This window comes from Penaeus japonicus, unplaced genomic scaffold (genome assembly GCF_977035675.1).
Source record: "Penaeus japonicus unplaced genomic scaffold, GWHDUDI00000001_assembly GWHDUDI00000009, whole genome shotgun sequence".
NCBI lineage: Eukaryota > Metazoa > Arthropoda > Malacostraca > Decapoda > Penaeidae > Penaeus > Penaeus japonicus.
Genome location: NW_028234411.1, coordinates 1,294,706 through 1,304,705, shown reverse-complemented (window position 1 = coordinate 1,304,705; position 10,000 = coordinate 1,294,706). Strand labels below are relative to the sequence as shown.

At 43.9% G+C, this 10,000-nt stretch overlaps 1 protein-coding gene across 4 annotated transcripts in view; it reads right to left on the bottom strand.

The window, feature by feature from the left end:
* Positions 1-10,000, bottom strand: part of LOC122257674 (uncharacterized) — a 139,679-nt gene that overhangs the window by 128,956 nt on the left and 723 nt on the right. The window lies entirely within an intron of this gene.

The following is a 10,000-nucleotide window of genomic DNA, read 5'->3' as shown; positions in this document are numbered from 1 at the left end:
TTATATCATATCATATATCATGTCATATTATATATCATATCATATATTATATATTATATCATATCATATATCATATCATATTATATATCATATCATATATTATATCATATGCTATTATATATCATATCATACTCTACTCTACTCTACCTTACCCTATCCTATCCTATCCTATCCTATCCTATCCTATCCTACCCTACCCTACCCTACCCTACCCTACCCTACTCTACCGTACCCTACCCTACCCTACTCCACTCCACTCCACTCCACTCCACTCCACTCTACTCTACTCTACTCTACTCTACTCTACTCTACTCTACTCTACCCTACCCTACCCTACCCTACCCTACCCTACTCTACCGTACCGTAACGTACCCTACCTTATCCTACCCTACCCTACCCTATCCTGCTCTACCTTAATCTACCCAAATCTACCCTACCCTACCCTACTCTACTCTACTCTACTCCACTCCACTCCACTCCACTCTACTCTTTCCTTCACACACAAACACGTTTACCTAACCCTTTCTATACTCTCGTCGCTAACAGCTTCCACCCTGCGGTTTCTCTCAGTTTCAATCATCATTTCTTTCCTTCGCCTTCCTCTCCGGTTCTCATTTTCCCCGGAAAAAACGTAAATACTTTGTCTTTGCATATTAAAATGATATAAGCTTATTGGCACTTCTTTCTTTTCTTTTCTCTATGTTATTGGTTTCCATTTTTCCTACTCTCTTTTTTATATTTTTCTCTTTATCTAAGTTATTCTTCTTTCATCTGATTTTCATCTTTGTCTTACACTTATTCCTTTTTTTCTTTCATATTTTCTTTGTTGTGCCTTCTTTCCAAGCATTAATGTTCTCATCTTATTTCCTCCTTCCCTCCCTCTCCTCCTTTTCTTCCTGCATTTCTTCCTCCTAATCGGCCTTCTTACTCGTTTTCATTCTCTGCCAAATAAAAATAGAAGCCACAGTACCTAAAACTGACCCTTCTTATTGACATGAGTAACAGCATACACGCAGCGGCGGCTCGAGGAAACCCATTTCTACACAAAAAGTAGATGAAAAATTATATAAACACAGACGCCGTCTTTTGATGACTCGAATGGCTCGCTGCCTCAGCCGCCTCCGGTCCTGATCTTCCCGAGGAAGCAACATAGCGAAAAGGCCTTCGGCGTATTCGCGTTTCCCTACGTCTCCCTTCGCCGTTTTGTTTACAACCCCAATTCGGCCAAGGGCAGCGGACGCACCGTCGCCCGGGAAATTATATGTACTCGGTCGCTGTCTCCTCTTCATTGCCTTTCGCCTCTCTCTGCTCCTCTAGTTTTCTGTTTGTCTGTCTCCTTTTCTCTCCCTCTGCCTCTCTCTCCCTTTCTCTCTCTCTTTTGTTTCTCGATTTCTTTCGCTTTCGCTTTCTCTTTCTCTTCCTCTTTCTCTCTCTCTCTGCTCCTCTAGTTTTCTGTCTCCTTTTCTCTCCCTCTTTCTCTTGACATACCACTATCTCTCCCTCTTCCTCTCCCTCTCCCTCTCCCTCTCCCTCTCCCTTTTTCTTTCTTTTTTTCTTTCTCACTCTTTCTCTTCCTCTTCTCTCTCTTTCTCTCTTTCCCCATCTTCCTCTCATTCCCTATCTCCTTCCCTATCTCTTTATATCTCTCCCTCTCTCTTTATCTCCCTCCCTCTCTATATATCTCCCTCTCTATCTATCTATCCATCTATCTCTATTTATCTATCTATCGCTCTATCTCGATCTCGATCTCGATCTCCTTATTCTTTCTCACACCCGATCTCCCTCTCATTCTCTCCCTCCCTCCTTCCCTCCCCCTTTCTCTCTCTCTCTCTCTCTCTCTCTCTCTCTCTCTCTCTCTCTCTCTCTCTCTCTCTCTCTCTCTCTCTCTCTCTCTCTCTCTGCCACCCTCTCACTCTCTCTCTCTCTCTCTCTCTCTCTCTCTCTCTCTCTCTCTCTCTCTCTCTCTCTCTCTCTCTCTCTCTCTCTCTCTCTCTCTCTCTCTCTCTCTCTCTCCCACCAGAAATGCTTCCCCTTGAGTCGCGAAGGTCGATTTCCATACATTACACACATGCTTTCCCGACCTTTCCCGCCCTTCTCGCACCGCCCGGAGGCGTCGCTGTCCATTTCCATCGGTCGCGGAACTCTTGAGAGGTTCCTTTTGTTTCTCTTTGTTTCCTTCTTTCTCTTTCGATTCTTGCGACATCACTCCCTCGCAAACCCCCTCCTGCCCCCCTTTCCTTCCAGGTTTCCTTATTTGTTCTGCTTTTCCTCTTTTCTTGCCAACCTCTCTCCCAGCTCTTCTTCTCTGCCCCACTCTTTCCCTTTTCCCATCCCCCTTGCATCTTTCCTCTCTCTCTCCTCCTTCACTCCTTCTCGTTTTTCTTTTTCTTTTCCTTTTTCTCCTACTCCTTCCCCTTCTTTTTCTTTTTATTTTTATTTTTATTTTTATTTTTATTTTTATTTTTCTGCCTCTTCTTTATCTTCTTTTTTTCTTTTTCTTTTTCTTTTTCTTTTCTTTTTCTTTTTCTTCCTCTTCCTCTTCCTCTTCCTTTTCTCCACCTCCTCCTCCTGCTTCTTTCCCAGACTTGCCCCTAACCTGCAACCCTGTCGTGTCCGTTAGTTGTGCCCGAAGGAGCACAACTTCCAATTTACTCTTTTGTTATAGCGTTTCGTTGAAAGAATAGTTTTAGCGAAATCCGTGTTGTGAAATGACTCTCGACTTCATGTACGAGAGAGAGAGAGAGAGAGAGAGAGAGAGAGAGAGAGAGAGAGAGAGAGAGAGAGAGAGAGAGAGGTGAGGGGAGACAGAAAGAGAAAGAACGTGTGGGGGGGATGAAGCAATAATGAGGGGAAATAGGCAAGGAGGGACAGAGGAAAGAGGCAATGAGGGCGGTTCTACATATGCGCTGTGATATGCGCATGCGTGCGTAAATTATTTATTATTAGTGTCATAGTTAAAACGTTCTACAAAAGAAATATGTTACTATTTTGTTCTTCATCATATAAAAAGAAACAAGTCCTGGCAAGCAGTGACCGTGGCTTTATTCTTGATATTTAGCTAAAATTACAACCAAAGCATTCTTTCAAGAAAAAGTCATAAATGTGGTCTTACGCGAAACTTAGTGACATATATTTCATGGCTTCTATTAATAGATTTTATTTGAATCTACCTATGCTCGTGCGAGAGAATAAAGGGCGGTCGATTTTAGAAATGCTGTAATATGTCTGGCACTAATACTATATATATACATCCATTTTTTTCTAAGGTAACGTCCAAATACATCAAACATGCTTATGATCTATGCTGTTATTCCTAGAATGTGTGCTATCTATGGCTCTTGTAAGTTAGATTACTGTATATTAGGTAAGACTTTGTTAAGCTAGATTAAGCTAGGCTACACTTGACTAGACTCGATTAGGCTAGTCTCAGCTTAGCTTAGCTTGGATTAGCTTAGGCTAGGTTACAAGGACGGGGGAAGAGCGACATGCTTTAGGAACACCTTATATCATGTATGTTTTTGACTCACTACACGACCTCAAATCGACATCATAAGAAATATAACTTTCACTCAGTGGAAAACGTATCTCTTTTTGCGACGATCGCATCCACATTTATTTATTCCAGTTCAACAATTCCATTCTGGTTACGCTATAGACAAAGAACTTGAGGCAATGACAGTTTAATTGCCTGCGTCACAAAAGATCAAGCTGCCTTGCACACTCGGCCGCAAGACCAGCAGTAACAGCAGCTGGCCCCTTTGCACTAACTGCTGATTTCTTGCAACTGTTTTGTATTCATTCACACATGTTGCAAGATCTTGCTGGGGAAGCTGAGAGCGGCCCGGAAGAAAGTATAGCTCGTTATGAATGACGATGACTACGATGGTCATGATGATAATAAAAATAAGAACAATACACTATAGTATGCATGAAAGATGCAACAAACTCGGTAACCATCAATAGATTTATCATCAGCAAAATAATAATGAGTAAAATGAAAAGGAAGATGATAATGATAATAAAAACAATAATGATAAAAAAATAATGGTAATAATAATAATAGCCATAAAAGTAATCATTATAAAAGTAGTAACAGATTAATAAAAAAAAAGGCTTTTTCACGTCCCTCCTCAACAGACACCTTTCTGATATCAACGTTTGCAAAGTAAAAATCTACTTTGCCAAAGACAAGACGCAAAATGAACGGGTCAACTTTCGCTCCGACGTCTGTTCAACACACTGCAAGACTTCAACGTCACGACAGGAGCACTTCCAGCCTTTGAAAGAAAGACCGATTAATAACAAAAGCAGGTTAATAAGAACTAAGTCATTAAATGTGCTCGTTGACAAAAGGCTTTAGAAATTGAGTCCAAAGATCTCGTTCAATGGTGTTTGATTGAGACGTGAGTGACCAACGGGCGAAAATAATAGGAGATCCATCGCACAAGGACTGGGAAGTCTTTTGCTCTGAGAGAAATGAAATGGAGAGAGTACCAGCAGGGAGAAGTTCGAGGCAGAAACATAATTAGTGAATAAAACGAAAGGAAAACAATATCGTTTTCACCATAATGTGTTAGATAATTACGATAGTGACTGCAGTCTCTCTCTCTCTCTCTCTCTCACTCTCACTCTCACTCTCACTCTCACTCTCACTCTCACTCTCACTTTCTCTCTCTCTCTCACTCTCTCTCTCTCTCTCGTATTCTCTCTCTCGTATTCTCTCTCTCTCGTATTCTCTCTCTCTCGTATTCTCTCTCTCGTATTCTCTCTCTCTCTCGTATTCTCTCTCTCTCTCTCTCTCTCGTATTCTCTCTCTCTCGTATTCTCTCTCTCTCTCGTATTATCTCTCTCTCGTATTCTCTCTCTCTCTCTCGTATTCTCTCTCTCTCTCTCGTATTCTCTCTCTCTCTCTCGTATTCTCTCTCTCTCTCTCTCTCTCTCTCTCTCTCTCTCTCTCTCTCTCTCTCTCTCTCTCTCTCTCTCTCTCTCTCTCTCTCTCTCTCTCTCTCCATGTTAATAAACATTGGAACAGTCCTTTTTTCATGCAATCTAGCTTAGATTTGCCTCAATGCCTTAAAACATCAGATAAGACAATCACTCACAAAGGTCCTTTGTAGCCCTAACCATCATTACCCCGACCTTTCTAACCTACAAGAGCCACATCGCACAGCAGCATTTTTTATGAACAAGACATTCCACTGAGCGTGACACGAGGCGGCCGGGCGAGGGAAAGACGCGGGAGACAAGAGGCGTGTTATCTGAGGGCGGCAGCGGAGGCCCAAGCAGGACTAGCAGGGTCAGCGGCCTAGGCTACGTGAGCAACATGACAAGCACACGACCTCCTGCCCCCTCCTGGCCGCCTCAGCCGCCTCCTTCTCCTTCTCCTTCTCCTCCTCCTTCTCCTCCTCCTTCTCCTCCTTCTACTATTACTACTACTACTAATAATAATAATATTACTATTACTATTACTACTACTCCCTTTTCCCTACTCCCTTTTCCCTTTTCTCTTTTCCCTTTCCCCTTCCCCTCCCCATCACTTCCAATACAGCCTTAGGGAAATGAGTGCTGAGAAAGAGAGAAAGAGAAGCAGACAGAGTAAACAGGGGAGACAGTAGAAAGAAAGGAAGACTCGGAAAGATGAGCGCATGCAAGACAACCCAGTGCTTGCAGCGTCCCGAAGAGTCGAGGCGCCGTCCCCTGCGTCCATCGCCCGCACGTGTGAGTGTGTGTGGTCCGATATACAGAGTCGCAGTCGACAAAAGTTGCACCTCCACATTCCGCATTATTTACGGTGGCATTACTACCGGCGCGGGATTCCGTCCTCTTGCGGAATCGTTGCTTATCTTCCCGAAAGGCCCGTTTATCCTCAGCCTCGCTTCCTTATCTCTGCCTTTATGCCTTGTGGGGCGCTCGGCTCTCCAGGCTGGTCGTCCGGTCGTCTCGTTGATCGACCGCTTCGTCGGTGACTTCGGTGGGGTTTATCTCCCTAGTAAGAGGGGCGGTCGTGCTTTCTGACTTCTTGGTTGGTCGTACCAGCTCGTGAGGAGAGTAGTAGTCTGCCTGGAACTTTAACTCGGCTGAATGACCCCGGGTGATGATTGGGGATTCATCGTCCCTTTCTATCTTTATCTCGCCCTCTCCCTGAGTTCCAGTCTCAAACTCACTCTCACTCCCTAATTCTCTCTTCCTCTCTGCCCCATTCTCACTCACCAACTCCTTCCCTCCTTCTTTTTTCTCCTGTCACTCCTTCTCTCTCACTTTCTCTATTTGTCTTCCTCCTTCTTCCTATCTCCTCCCTCCTCCTTTCTATAGCCCTTCATTTTACTCTTTCTTCCCCCCTTCCCGATTCCTCCCCTCCTCCGGCCCTCCCATCTATCACTCCCTCCTTCTCTTCCCCTGCATCCCTCTCCCTCCCTCCCTCCCTCCCTCCCTCCCTCCCTCCCTCCACCCGTTCCTCTCCCGCTGGCTCTGATTCACCTGTCAGATACGTGGTCCAACAGGTGCGCATCTCCCGTCCTGCCTCCGCATCTGGCCGCGAAGTACCAAGCACCTTCGCTGCTTTGAGCATCTTCAGTTTCTTGTACTTCTTTCCTTTCGCCCTGTTTCGTGTTCTTTTATTTTCTTTTATTTCTATTCATCCTTTTTCTTATTCGTTTCGTTTCTTTTCTTCCCCTTCCCAAAAGTCGATTCTCGTGCCTTTGCTTGCTGGTCCCCACCGGGTCCGAGGTTGACCTCGGTTTCATACCGTAGAGCTTCAATAACTGAGCCAAGTCTTTTTCCCTTTCCCTTTCCTCGCGCTGCGGCTCCATTGCAACACGGCCTGGCATCCTGGCGTCCCTCACCCGTCGCCGCAGCCGCAGCCGCGCCGTCGTTCGCAGCAAGACAAGCGAGCCGCGCGCCGTAAAATCACTAATAATTGGTTAAGTTCGTGAAAGACTGAGCTGCCTCCCTCGACGGTGGCCTTGCTGTTTGTGCGCCGCCAAAGAGGGACGCGGTGGCGAAGAAAGAAAGGAGGGGGTCAGGGGAGGGGAGGGGGTAATTCATATGTTCAGTTACTCTAAGGAAATTTGGTGAGAGGGTTTAATACAGGGCGAGTGTGAGTGTGCATGTTAGAACGTATGTGCGCGCGCGCACGCGCGTGTGTGTGTGTGTGTGTGTGCGCGCGCGTGTATACAAATACTAAGCGACTGCATTCTGTTGATCCGCCCGCAGCGCCTCTAGCGGTGCTCACAACCATCAAGGCGTCGAGATTGCGGCGGTCGGAAGCGCCAATCATGGTGTCGTGGCGCAGATTTGGAAAACAGGCGATATGTCGGTCAAGTGCACTGCAATTTGTCCGCGCTGCTTGACTCCCGGCTGAGAGAGAGAGAGAGAGAGAGAGAGAGAGAGAGAGAGAGAGAGAGAGAGAGAGAGAGAGAGAGAGAGAGAGAGAGAGAGAGAGAGAGAGAGAGTGTAGAGCGTCTCGAGGGGAGACGAGGTTAAAGCCCCCTCCTGAACATTATTTTCTTTGGGGAGGGAAGACTTCGGAACGCCCACTTTTTCCACCTTAGAACTTCACGGTCAGTTGATCACACGAATCCCAAGCTTGTGTTTACATCACCCCGTGCTAGTGCTACTTTTCTCACGTTTTCAACTGATGATACTGATATTTTTTTTCAATCAGCCTCATAAAAGGGCCGTCGTCTGGCCCTCTCCCCTAAGGAAGGGTCTGAAAGTTGGCACCCTGAACCGCGTGCCGCCTCCGCGCTAAAAGGTTCTTACGGCCTTTGTGTGCCAGTAACCCTTCCGCGCGCCCTTTATGTAACAGCCTGGCGCTGTTCTATTTTTGACTTGTTCCTCTGGAATGCAAAACGACAGATGGCTTTTCCTTTGGCTGTTTTTTTCTGTCTTGCTCTTTCGTTGTGGCTTCTTTCTTTCTCCGTCTATCAGTCTGTTTCTCTGCTTTTCTCTTTTTCACTTTCTCTTTCTGTCCTCTCTCACACCTTTTTTTTCCCTCGCCTCTCACTTCTCACTCTTTTTTATTTATTTTTCTTTCTCTCTTTCTCTCTCCCTTTCTTTCTCTCTCTCCCTTTCTTTCTCTCTCTTTTTACTTCTCTCTCTTTTTACTTCTCTCTCTCTCTTTCCCTCTCGCTCTCTCTTTCTGTCTCTTTCCTTCTTTCTCTCTCTTTCTGTCTCTCTTTCCTTTTCTCTCTCTCTCTCTTCATTTCTCTTTTTATCTCTTTCTTCTCTCTTTCTTTCTCTCTTCTACTCTCTCTTTTTCTCTTTTTCTTTCTCTCTCTTTCCTTCTCTCTTTCTCTCTCTTTCACATTTTCTTTCCCGCCCTCTTTCTTTCTCCCTCTCTTTCTTTCTCTCTCTCTCTCTTTCTTTCTCTCACTTTCTTTCTCTCTCCTCTCTCTTTCTTTCTCCATGTCTTTCTCTTTCTTTCTTTCTCTCTTTTTGTTTCCCTCTCATCTTTCTTTCTCTCTTTCTATCCTTTCTTTCTCTCTCCTCTCTCTTTCTTTCTTTTTATTCTATTTCTTTCTTTCTCTCTCTATCTCTTTTTTCTTTTTTTTTCTCTTATTCTCTTTCTTTCTCTCTCCTCTCTTGTTTTCTTTATCTCACTTTCTTTCTGTTTTTCTTTCCCTTTCCTCTCTCTTTCTTTCTCTTTTCTCTTTTTCTCTCCTTTCTCTTTCTTTCTTTCTTTCCTTCTTTCTTTTTCTTTCTTTCTCGCTCCTCTCTCTTTGTCTTTTTTTTCTCTCTCCTCTTTCTTTCTTTGTTTCTTTCTTTCTTTCTTTGTTTCTTTCTTTCTCTCTCCTTCTTTCTCCCTCTTTCTTTCTCTTTTTTCTCTCTTTCTCTCTCTTCTCTTTTGTTCTCTTTCTCTTTTTCTCATTCTCTACTTTTCCTCTCATTTGTTCTCTTTCCCTCTCTTCTCACTCATTTTCTCTTTTTTTCTAAGATAGGCAGAAGTATCTCGTCAGTTCACTCCTCCTCCCCTTCTCTACTCCTTCCAGCGGTCTGCCCCCCCCCCCCACCCACCCCTTCCCTCCGGCATAGGCCTATATTAAATTCGCCGTTTCTCACACCACGTGGCTGGGCGGAGGCGATGGACTGAAGCCTAGATTGCACTCATCCATCCCCATCCGTCACCCGTCTGCTCTAACCTCGCCCATTCAACGCCAAATTCACCCAGGGTCCATTCCAGGCAGAGAGACACGGGGTGGCGTTTAGGCGGATGGAATAAGGTGGGGCATGTCTTAGAGAAAGAGGAAGGTAGAAAGGGGGAAGAAGCAATGAAAGAGATAGAGTGAGGAGAAATGGAAAGTGTGAATGAGGGAGGCCGGGTGAGAGGAAGGGGGGGAGAATGGCGCGGTAACAGCTTCATAGCATAATAAAGTTGAATGTTTAAATATTAGCATTATGCCAATTAGTTGCCATTGCGTTCATATTGTTATTAATAAATCAATGTACAATCATAATAAAAAAAAACTTACCCCACAACAGGAAACGTCGTTCACTATCACTAACCCCAAATGGTTTGCTAACAATGTTTCAAATTACTGCAATTAACTTTGCAATTTATCTTCATATTATCAAAATCATCCGAGTGCCAATCAATGTGACGAGGACACATCAGGGTCATATCTAAAGACGTCAGACATGGTTCCCTCTAAATGTTATTTGTTTACAATTCTATACAGCCAACTACCTTCCTGGCTTTGTTTATATTTTCTAAAAAGCCATTGTACAAAAAAGATTACTAGTTTTAGGATTGTATATAACATAACATATAATAACATATATAAAATAACATAAATAAAATAACATGGCATATAATAACATAAATTATAAATAGTAAGAATTCTAAGAATACGAATAATAACAACAATGAAGATAATGCTGATAATAATAGTGATAGTGATAGCGATTGTCACAATCATCATCATTATTATCATTATTATAATGATGATGAGGATTAAAACAATATGGAAAATAATAACAACTGTAACTAAAACAGCCATTC